Genomic DNA, 12535 nt, shown 5'->3' with positions numbered 1-12535 from the left:
CAGCTGGCGCAGCTCATCACCTGCAGCCGATTATTGACGTGGGAGATGCCTTTTTCCTAGGAGCCAGTCATCCTCAATTTTTTTAATGTGAAGCCTCAAGATGTCGAAACCACTCAAATTTATTTTCTAATAAATTCTAAACCTACTATGTATACCAGCTGGATGGAGCGTTCAAGCCACGCACCAATCTGTGACCTCTGGTAAACACCCCAGGTGCACATCTTCTGAAAGGTTCTTATGACCAAGTTTCTCATTCCCAAATGAAATGGGGAAGGAAAAAATCTCTTAGGTTTTCTGAAACCAGGGACTCTTACTGAAAAATGTCCTCCCTAGGCTGATTACTCCCTCCTGTCCTCACCTCCTTCCTGCTTTTCCGTGATCACCAGAACTTCCTGTGTCCCTTCATGACTCAAGATTTAATCCGTCCTCCGAAGCCTTCCTTGGTTATCATTAACCCCTTTCATCTTTAAATTCTTCACTTGTTACACAGGCGAGTACTTTTCTAAGCTACCACTGAATATGCCTCAGCTTCGCTCTCTTGCAGTTCTTTTGAATCTTCTTATCGTGCCGGGTAATAGAAAATAACGTCATATTGTATTTGGCTCGACGGTGTTGTACATGGTTTTCTCATGGCCCTGTTTGGAATTCCTCACCGTCTTCCCATTGCACGCGGGTACAATGTCGATTCTTTACCAAGCTCTAGCCTCCCTCTCTGGATACCTCCCTTACTGTGTACCATCCTTCCCCTCACTCACTGTGCTCTAGCCTCTTGGACCTCCAATCCGTGAATGCCGGCTCCTCCCTCCTGCCTCAGGGCCTTTGCACTCACTCATCCTGCAATCCTCGATGCCCCTTCTCCTGTTCACCCGGCTAAATTCTACTGCTCCTCAACAGTGAGCCTTTTTGTCCATCAAGAAAGCTTTCCTTAAACACATTGACCTCCCAGAGAGCCCACCCACCCCATTAACAACCGTATTCCTTTTGAATTCTGCCTCGCCTATCGTCCTGGGAACACGGAGAGGAATATGGCTGTTTCATCATCCCTGTAATCACAGCACCAACAGGGAGGTAGATGCTTGACAAATATTAGCTAACGAATGAATACATGTATTAATGAATGAGAGACTGTGTATTTAGGGATGAACACAGTAATACATAACACGATATAGCTGTTGATGAATTCACTCAGTAACAAGTACAAGAGTCGGTAGCTGCATTTCTATCTTTTTTTTCCCCTAGCTCTAGTCCTAGGCGCCTCACACAAATTCGAATCGCGTGGACTCATCGCCCGAGCGGAGCTCCCTTTTACTCACCAGGGGGCGCTGTGACTCCAGAAGCTGGCATTTGATTGTCACCGCCCCCCCCCGCTCCGCCCCCCTTTGCAACCCTTCCGGAACTGTTCACATTTTTGTGTAAGTTCTGCAAAGCGAGATCGCACAAAATCAGGGAAACCTCTCTGTCTTTGGGCCAAAATATCATCAGCTTTTGCTGGATTGAATTCTTGCCTTCATTTTTACTTGGCGAAAGGCAAAGCATTTTCCCACGCCCTCAATGCATGCATCGATGTCAGGCCTTTATAAATCCTGCTGACTTTAAGGTACAGACGTGTAGCGATTCCGGTATGGAGAAGGAGTCAGAACTCGTGGTAAGGAGCAGTCGCAGCATATCTTCGAATTAAAATATGAACTCGTCAGTATGATTCATCCGACCAGGATTTACCGGGAATCTCGCGTGCAGCCAGCACTGAGCCAGGCGCCTCTTCTTCACACAGACGCCGCTCACAAAAGGACCGGTTCTGCCGTGAAGTGGGCATCCTGTGCCTCCGTGCCCGCCTACCATCTCTCGAATATTTTTTTCTCTATACTTGGGGGGAACTTCCAGGTCGTGAGTGTCGACCGTTCCATTCTAGAAGTCAGAACGCAGTTTCCTGGCATCCTTTCGCTAGGATGCGGGCCTGTGGGAATAGGTCCAGCCAATCAGATTCACCAGTGGGAGACTTTGATCCAAGAGAACAAGGAGGGGAGGTGCTGGGTGGTCTGGGGGATCCACCCCTGGGAGGAGGGCAGCCTGAGGGGAAGCTGGAGTTATGGAAGCAGGAGGAAGAGAGGTCCTAGCGAGAGCCGGTGGCCCAGAGGTGCTGAGATCATAGGAATGAGCAGGCCCGCGAGGTCATTTCAATGTCGTCCCTCAATGTTCACCTCTTCCGCAGATTCTTCGGACCTCACACAGGCTCTGTGCACATTCCAGCCCCCTTTTCCAAACTCGGCTGCTGCTGAATCTAGCTCCAGGGAGTTAAGTTCTTTGACACAAAGAGCCCTCGAGAGATGTCATTTTTAGAGAAAAGTTATTTCTCTGTCATAAATTCAGCCAAGAAGGGATGGAAAGGCAGAATGCTGCTGCACAGAGCTGTGGAGGTGAATTCTATCTAAGAAAAATGGCATCCTGACTATGTTGCCATAGCATACGCCAGTTACAACCATGGACGCTGAGCTGATTTCAGTCCTTTTTATTTCATAAATCACATGCTCGAGGTGTAGGTTGCATCTGTGGCAAATTGACATGGACTTTCATGAAGACACATAGGCTGAGGGTGTAACAAAGCCAATGACACCCCCAACACCAGCAAAACGACTACCACCAGGTAATAATCAGCTAGTAGGGATAACACCTGTGAATGGAAAAAGAGAGAGGGAGAGGGAGGGAGTGAGAAGAGAGAGAGAGAGAGACAAGGAACAGAGACAGGGAACAGAGACAGAGACAGAGACAGAGAGACAGAGAGACAGAGAGACAGAGAGAGAGGCTTTGGTAACTCAGCCACTAATTGATGCTTCTAAAGCCTCAAAAGGCATCGTAATTAGTCTTTTTGGAGAAACCTGGCTCCTTTTTTTTCTTTTTTTAGAAATAAGAAAAGGATGAGATCAAAGACCCCAAGGGAACCATTGTGTCGATGGTTAATGTTTCTCTAATCTTTCTGAGCAGAACACCTTGCAGGCCCCGAGGCTAAAGAGGGGAATAATGCCCTGCCACCCGAGAGAGATGAATGCTTGGAAAGGTTTACAAAGCAGCCTAGTAAAATGAATAAACAAACATTCGTATTGTTTTAAGACTCATTCTCTTTCTGGCCACCTAGTCTAAGAAAATAGGTCTAAAACCAGAAGTAGGCTATTTATCTACGCGGGCTCATTAAAGCAGTGTTGATCAAAATGAAGCTGAGGATTCAGCATAAGAGACAGGTGAAGTGGCCCAGAGATACTCACAGCAATAAGCACTTAGCACGACGCCCGTTTCAAAAAGTAGCAGCTTGGGAAAACATGCTGGAAAAAATTATGATGTCAATTTTATTTTTTAAAAATGTATCTGTATAGATATCGATTGAGCTACTTGGAAAAATATAGGAATGAAATATATTAAAATGTTAATATGGAACAGCGATTTTATATCTAGATGTCAGGAATTAAAGGTGACTTTTTTCTTCCATCGTTATAATTTTCAATCTTTTCTAAGTTTTTGTAAGTAAACATGAATTATTATTTATGCAGGTAGAAATTAATGTTAACCGGTATGTGATAATGCAAGATGTAATGGTAAGTGATAAAGCAAGACAGGAAGTGGACACGTTGTGATTGATTCTAAATAGAACTCTAAATAAAACTATTCTTAGTGGTTGTCACAGGGTGGTGACATGAAATTCAATTTTTTCTTATTTGAACGTTCTCAATTTCCCTTTCATGATTATATGTTACTTTACTCATACTTGGGAAACGTCTTTTTCAAGGTAGGACTATGCTATTACCCTTCTCAACAACGTTAGAGAATTCTCACATTCTAACAGTCACAGGAGTTCAATCAACAGAAGCAAAAGATTTAAATCTAAATAGTTTTTCAACATCAATGTCCTAAGTTTCCGAGAAGAGATGAGAAGTTCCTTGAGATATTACACAGTTAACTACAATTTTTTAAAACTTCTATAAATTTAATCTTTCACGAGATAAGCATGAGTCTCACAAAACATGACAGCTATAAGAAATCACATGGATTTACGTAATCTGTAAATGTTTGTTATTATAATACACACTTCACCTGTAACTAAACATAGGTTACTTTTTGATAATTAACACAATATTCCATGGAGAGATGGAGCGATATAGATACAGGTAGAGATCGATAGATAGTCTCCTGTTTTCTGCTCAGGATAAAGGGCATCTCTAGCAGATTCAAACCCCAGCACAGGACAAAGCTTTCTTTCTCCATAATACCGAAGTCAAGGATGAGCTGCTTTTGTGAGTGTGCATGAAAATTAAAGCGGGTCCATTCAAGTGGGTTTTTTTATACATATTTCTAAGTTGAAAGAGAAGATGAGAGGAAGTAACAATAGTACGTTTGGAATAGGATATTCTGTGTTGAGAAAAAAAGTTGAGACTATAATGTGAGAACCAGGTAAGGAAATGATGGGATCATGTAGGCGGAGTCAGATTGCTGAGGGCTGGACAGACACCGGGACCAATTTGTACTTTATTATTCAAACAAAAGGGATAAATTGAAGCTTTGAGGAAGGAAGTGACCCTGGAACATTGGGAAAGATCAAGCACCAGCCCCAGCTAGTTCTCTTGAATTGGAGGATGAAGGGCAGGTGTCACTTGGGAGGTGTGAGGGGGTCTCAGGTTCAGCCAGGATGTGCCATTCGTGACTCAGGTGACCTTAGTCACCCTGTACCACCCTGCCGTGGATAACACTGTCTAAATGGCAAGAATTTGAACTTCCAATCTCTGGATTATATGATTTACTCTTATCATATTCTTATCTGTAAGTACTTTCACTTTAGCTTATGTTGTGATGGGTTCAGGTTAATGATTAAAATCACAGAAATCTTTCTCTGAAGATCTCAATTCTAAAGGAGTCATCTTTATCTGCTGGAAATGCTACAAAGCAATTCTGTTTAAAAAGTAAGAAAAGAAAAAAATTGGAATCCTAAGGTACATTTCAATGAAAAAATCTCTAATACCTAAAAGAATAATCATTTATGTTCAAATTGATAGCTTGGAAGACAATCCACGATTAAGTAATAGATATATGTAATTTCAAAAGTGACTCTTTTTTTTTTTGTATTATATTATACTTCAATGAAAGTTTCCTTTTTAAAACAATTCTACTGTTGTTGTTTTTTTTTCCTGGGTGGTATGGTTGCCAATTATTTTTATTGGCTTATTTTAAATTTTGTTGCATTTCCTAACTGCCAGGGATGAGCTGCTAAAGCGTTCATTCTTTTTCTGAATACCGTGTAAAGCTTTCTCCAAAATCAATGATTACAGAATGAATATTTTATGATACTAATGTTATACGCCTGGCATTCTAGGCCAACTGCTGCTCTTGAGATCAGAAAGGGGCTGCTCACCTTGACCCCAACATTATTCTCTTGAGCAAAATAAATCGCAGTTCAAAAACTTGCAAGCTAATTAAAACAAAACACGAAGCAGCTTAGCGGAGATCATTTTTTTAAAAAATGCTTATGCATTACAAACCTACCTCCGTTTAGTTATTTCTTCTGTCTTGGTTCCTGAAGAAGTTCAGAGTAGATTCACAGGAGGTGAAATCTGGGGGTCACTGGGATGCACCTGCAGAACGCCATTGATTCTGAATGAGAGCCACGATTACTTTCGTAACCAATCTTGGGTCTTAAATTCAGACGGCCAAGAGAGACACCAAAAGGTTAAGTTCACGCAGCTGTTTGAGAAATGCAAATGCCTGAGCAATTTGAGTCTTAAGAACTTGGAAGCAAGAATGCTATTCAAAATCCTGCTGGCGTTCAAACGGCACCAGCCCAGCGTCACTCTGCGTGACGATGCGTTAGCGGTGGCTTTCTGTTGTGAGATCTTCCCATATCCTAAGCTTGGTCATCCAGCCACACTTTTGCAAGCCTCTGTCATACGCCACGTGTACCCCTCGTTGATTAGGATAGCCAGGGCCAGTTTCTCTTGCTTACAAACAAAAGCTTCTCAATTGCCACCAGATCCAGAGGTTCACTCTCCACCAGGCCTCGGGGAGAGCCTGCAAATGGGAACTGTTAGGTCACCAGGATCCTCGTGTCATTCCTCCTCTCTGCTCTCTGCTCAGCTGCTTCAACCCTCTTTATCTCTGAGAACTTCCTTCCTCTACTGCTTCAGTCATGTGGGGGGCAAAAGACGGTCTCCCTGTAATTTCTGATCAAGAGACCCACTTACACTGATGAGTGAGCTAATACCCAAATCCTAAATCCATGCTTCTAGGTAAGAATCCGATGGCCCACTTGGGCCAATCGTCCACCCCTCCTGATGAATCTGTGGCCAGAAGTCACTGTCATGTTGTGCCATTATGCCCGCCAAGGGCCCAGGCCCCGGGGTGGTGAGGGAGCAAAGCCATTTCCACACGACGGGGCAGAGATGTGCTTGGCATCTCTGCCAAAGAAGTCTGCTTCATCCACGCTTACCTTCGTAATGACCGTTTTCTGTGATCTTCCTGCTCACCTCTACCGTCAGTCTATCCGTGTTCTTCCTAATCCTCTGACATCTCATCAATGCATGTTTAATCCCTTCCTGCCTTTCCAGAGCTTGCGTAAGTGACACGTTCCCCTTGAAGCATTTCTGTTGCCTTTAACATCTGGTTTTTAACACTCACTCACTGTTTTGTCTTTCAACACGGGCTTCCTTGAGCCTTGATTCTGGCAAGTTCTGCACTGGGACCTGTGATCAGTGTCTGGTACCTGGCACACACCTCTCTGTGTGTTTCATAAAATCGGCCGTCAGCAGAGCCCCTGAAGTTCATTGCTAAATAAAATGGTGAGGGATAGTCACATTCGAAACTGGGTTTCATCCTTTGTGCCTTCATTTCATTTCCCTAATTAAAATGTCCTGGTTCATTTTATCGATATGGGGAGGTGGTCTATTTATATCTCCTTGACCATGGGCATTAAAAAAGCAGAGGAACATTAAAGAATATTACAGTTGGGGATGAAAGAGAGAATTGTTTAATACTGATACACCTAGTTCTCGAACATTTGAATTTCACATCCTAGTGAATATTTAAAAATATGGTATCATCAGAGAGATGCTAACTTATTTTGCTAAGGAAAGATATGAAATGAAAGCCTAACTGTAAAAAATCAACAACATAAAAACAAGGACTTTACCAAAAAAAAAAAAAAAAAGAAAGAAAGAACAAAAGAAAAGAAAGTAAAGAGGGCAGGAATAGAATTTTTTAAAAATCCTGCCCAATATAATAGTGCCAATAAACTTCTCCCACTAAAGCAGTGGACCTCCCATCAGCTCTTTCTGGCAAACCTGCATTTGGAAGCCTTGCAGCAGTTTACCTTAACCAGAGTAGAGAGTTTAACACGGAACCGAAGATAATTCGTTAGAATTCTTCTTTCCTGCAACCTGGGTTTTCTACAGAAGTGATGGCATGTTCTTTCATCTGAGCCTGGTGTCCTTCGCTGCCACCAAGTTTGAGCCAGAAGCAAAACAAAGCCTCATGCTGCCTGCTTGCCATGTGCCAGACCCTCTGCTCAGTGGTACTTATCCAACCACCCATGAGCTTGTTAGTAGCCTCCTCTTCACCCACGTGGAAGCGAAGGCCCAGAGAGGTAATGTTACTTGCCTACAGTCACAGAGGCTGACAAATTCTGGAGCAGGGCTTTGAACCCAAGGACATCTGATGCTCAAGTTCACCTTCTAAACCATTAGTTCTCTCTTTGGATTCAAACAATGATCTTTAACAACCAAGAGACACACATGTCTTCATCTTAGAAAAGAGTTATTTTATGAAACTGCTCATTTTATTTTTGACTCCAGACTTGAGACGTCAGCAAATGTTAACGTCCCTACAGTCACTTTGTCAAAGAACAAAACATCTGAGTCACTTGGACCCTCGTGTAGAACAAAATATGAGTTTCATTTGGGATTGAGCAGTTTTGAAATCAGGTCACATGCTCGGGCATGAGGATAACACATTTATTTATGTGGCAAAATAAACGGATCGTGTTATATAAGGAAAAGTGAGTGGGTTGACACTGCCGGGGACGCTGTTCATGAAGGAAACATTATGGACTCATTGATCACAAGCCTCAGAACAGGGGAGCCTGTTTGCTGCAGGCCACAAAACAGCTATGTATCTCAAAGACAAAATAAATAAATCTCTCCATCCTCAACTCTTCAGTTACCTCTCGAAGTCTGAATTTAATTCCTCCACATTCGCGTGCGGCCTTGGCCTTGTGTAGGTGGGGTTCTCATTGAGATCAAGGAGTCGAGAATTTTCTGCCATGGAAAATACCCACCGACCTTCTACAAATGCCTCAAATTCCCTTGCCAAAGATGAAAGGAGTCTTCCAGAATGTTCTTGTCTTAGAATTGTTCCCTTGGCCCATTTCGTGAATACCGACCAAACATCTGAACATCCTCCTCCTGGGTTTTACTCACCCTGCCTGTGGACGTACTTTTCACCAGCTCCCTGTGGGAGTGTGTGTTTCGTCCAAGGCAACAGCCATAATAAGATATGTCAAGGCAGGTTCTCGACTTACAGGAGAAAAACAGGATGTACTTTGGGTCCCATATAATTAGCAGTAATAATCCTGTCATGGAATTTCCCTCATTTTCACCCTGATGAATTAGCCAAGTTATATCATGCAAGAAAGATTAGAATAGGTATCTATGTGATGATGTAATTTTAAAACTTAATTATGAAACATATGTGGTACCAAAGGAATTTTTCCAAATCAGTGAATTTTTTTGTTAACCAGCTTAACTTGACTCTATACCTTCTAAAAATATTATTAATAATAATAACAGCTAATGCTTACTGAGCATTTACCATGCAACAAATACTACTCAAATCATTAACTCATTTAATTGATTCCCTCGCTTTTTATAGGAAGAGACTCTGTTACTTTAAAGAGGGGACATCTTCCTCTTACCAATCTCCACCTTCCCAGAGGTTTTGGGGAAAAAAAAAGAAGACAAACCAAAATAAAATGTTTCTTTACATATAAGGTTTGTAATTAAACACATCTTTTACCAGGAACTGTTTTTAACTAGAACCGGAAACTTGATCAAATTGAACAAGTACAGCCTAGATCAAGTCTGGCGTTTAATCTCTGTAATTTTGCAATACATGATTTACAAATATTTATTGATCACCTAAACTGGTGCAAGCATAGTGAGAGGTGCTAAGAACATAACAGAGAACGAGACAGGTGACGTTCGGGGTTGCTGGCATCCTGGAGCAAGCTAGAATTCAAGTTACAAGATCATAACCACAAATATTATTATAACTATAATGTTGTAATAGAAAAGAGCGACTATTATTATTCCCATTTCATAGACGAGGACAAGGTGAACTGACTTGGTTAGGATGGAAATAGGTAACAGGGTAGCTGCAAAGTCAGGTCTGACTGAAACACTGTAAGATACAGTTTTTCTCATATAAAATGGAAACCAATACTTACCTTCCGGCATTATCGTGTGGGTAGAGATGGTAAAACCCCTGGCACACACACAGTAGCTCCTCAATAAATGACGATTTATCCTAATAGTAAAATGACTCAAACTTGAGTGTTCGCACTATATTTTTCATCTCCTTAGAAGTGGAACGCCTCTTTTAATAGTGAACCTTTCCAATCTTCTTCACCTGTAACTGCATTTTGGAGGATTCAAGACACTTTTTTCCGTAATGGAAACTTAACTTACCAACGTGACAGAATTCTGCTCAGAAATCATCAAGCAAGTACAGGAGCCAAACGGATGTTTGTGAAGACAGAGGTTAATTGTGTTTCACCTGACATTTCAGGTTTTCATCTTAACCTTTCTGACATAGGTATAGTGACCCCCAATTTTAAGAATAAGGAAACTAGGCTCAGAGAGGTTAAATAACTTGCCTGAGGCCATACAGCTTCGACTCAAGCTGTTGGGACCAAAACTGTCATTTTTCTTACATAGAATTGCTTCCTATGTGACATATAAATAAAACCCTCCACTATTTACCAACAACTTCTTCCTCAGAAAACAAAGAATGTATCGATCCTGATCTTTCTCTTTTCATTTGAGAATAAAGAAATAATCAATAATCAATTGCCAATTATTTGCTCTTTTGGGTGCTGGCCAAGGTAAACAGCGCTGTGTCACATGCTCTAGGAGAGACAAAAACAAGGAGGTCTCCTCCAGAAGGTCAAGGTTTTTGTCTAATTTGGCAGAGAACCCCAAGACACGTGTAATAGAGATGCTGATTTTAATTCTTTAAGGGCTCAATTCCTGTACTTCTTTATAACATTCATAATAACATTTGAGAGCCTTTGCTACATGCCAGGGAATTTCGATGCTTTGTCAACCACAGAAAAACCCTGCTGGGTGGGCATACTCATTGTCACCACTTCCAGATGAGGTACACGAAGCTTACAGAGATCAGTCAGTAAGTTACCCTGGGTTTGTCTGGCTACTAATCGTTTTTATTTATTTATTTTTTTACTAATCTGCCTTTGGCTTTATCTAATTACACAGTTCCCTGAGTCGAAATTACACTATTGGGTTGAACACAAGTATAACAATTGCGACATCTAAGTGGCCTGTCTCATATATAGTTTGCAAAAACCAAGGCGTGCAATACAGTCGCGCTACGAGGTGGGGTTTACCGAGCCCATTACCGCATTAAGAACTGTGTGCGCCTTATTCCCACAGCCACCGCACGCATCGGCTGTGGTTATCGCCCCCATTTCCATGAATCTTCAGCTTCACTGGGAGGCCCATCCTGACACCGTCGCTTCGACAGATGTGGGAAGTAGGTCTACGAGTTTCCACAATCAAGAGCTAGCGTCTAGGGCTCACTCCCAGGTTTGGCTGAAGCTTTGAAGCACACAACGATATGACTCTTGGATACATTTGACAGAGTTTTGCATTTTTCAGTACAGAGAAACCAGCCAAGGCCTTTCTGAGGGCTCCACCACCCCACCCTCATCACACACGTAAATGTGCACGTGGCTTGCCACCTGTGGTCGCTTGGTGTGAGGGCTGAAGCATTAACTTGGCGTGATGTCCCAGCACCCGCGGAGGGACTGGCCTGTCTCAGTCATGACCGTGGGCGCTTAGCAGGCAGTTCACGATCTCTCATTAGTAATTCCAGGCAGGATCCTGGCAGGATGATTCACAGAGACTAAGCGATGAGCGAGGGAAGCGGCCGTCTGAGGAAGAACAAGTTCTGAAACTGTGTCCCAAACGTCCTTTTGAGTTGAGCTGCACCTCATAGGATGGTGGGCTGGACAGCACCGAAGTCTTGCTTTTTCTCTGCAGTCCAGGATAAAAATTAGTGGGGGCTTTCTCCACCGGACATGGGACACCAACTTCCCTGAAATAGGAATTTTCTTGCTGGCTCCTACAGACTACTGATTGCCTGTCCCCTCCTGTTACCTACTTGGCATTTATAAAGCGACATAGTACAAACCCATGTGAAAACCCAGCAAATCTGAAATGCTTTCCCTTTCTCTCTGAGCACACCTGCAGAGAGAGAAAGAAAAAAATTAACAAAGGAGGAGGGCGATAACTCAATAGCTGGGTTAACAATAGGAGTTATGACTTATCGAGCATTTATTATGTGCCAAACCCCGTGTCAGAAGCAAGGTACATAGTGGCGAACTAAGTGGATCTTCTGTTTGGAGCTATGTCACCACCATGAACACACAAAGCAACAATTCTATCACACGGCCCTGCACATACGGGTCCTGCCCACCATCCTTTTGGCAATATTCCCATTTAAGGAATATTTCCAATCTTCTGAGATAATCCTGGTTTAAGGAAAGGTGATGAACTACAGCATGCTAAATGTCGATGTATATATTAAGGGCCCAGGTGAGGATCTGAAAATCTGGGTCTGAATCTCACATTAGCCAATGGTAAGGTTTGTGGAGTTGAGCAAATTACTTAACTCTCTAAGCTTCAGTTTTATTCATTCTTTTTTTTTTTTGTCATTGGGCTAAACTGGATAGGAAATTTTATATAAAATGTCTAGCTCAGTAGCTGGTTTATCACAAGCCCTAGAAAGCTTCCGTTTGTGTACTACATAACATATGTTATAGAAGTTATAGTCTATAGTCTATAGTATATGCTTTATAACATGCACTATCTAGTGTGTGTGTATATATATATATATAAATGGATGTCTACATAAGTAGGTATAGTACATTTCCTACAAACTGTATTGATATATAATATACAGCTATTATTTTTTCTAACAGTAACGGTCATTAACCTCTCAGGACCAATCTGAAATGACACGGTTCAAGTTCAAGTTGGAACTGCAAACGGTTTTCAAGAAACAGACTGAAAGCTTACAGTAAACTTACCGGGGCCGGATTCGCCAACGCCAGCGTTGGAAAGACCTGGCTAAGAGACAGAAGAGGCGGGAGAGGAAACAGAATGTCCCTCAGCTCTTCCGTGGCTGGAGGCCGTTCTTGTGTTGGATCAGAACCGGAAAAGATGAAAATAATAAAATAGTGTGTGCGCGTGTGCCCCCACGCTTGCCT

Source organism: Pteropus medius, unplaced genomic scaffold (genome assembly GCF_902729225.1).
Source record: "Pteropus medius unplaced genomic scaffold, Ma_sr-lr_union100, whole genome shotgun sequence".
Taxonomy (NCBI): Eukaryota; Metazoa; Chordata; class Mammalia; order Chiroptera; family Pteropodidae; genus Pteropus; species Pteropus medius.
This window is presented reverse-complemented; position numbering follows the sequence as displayed.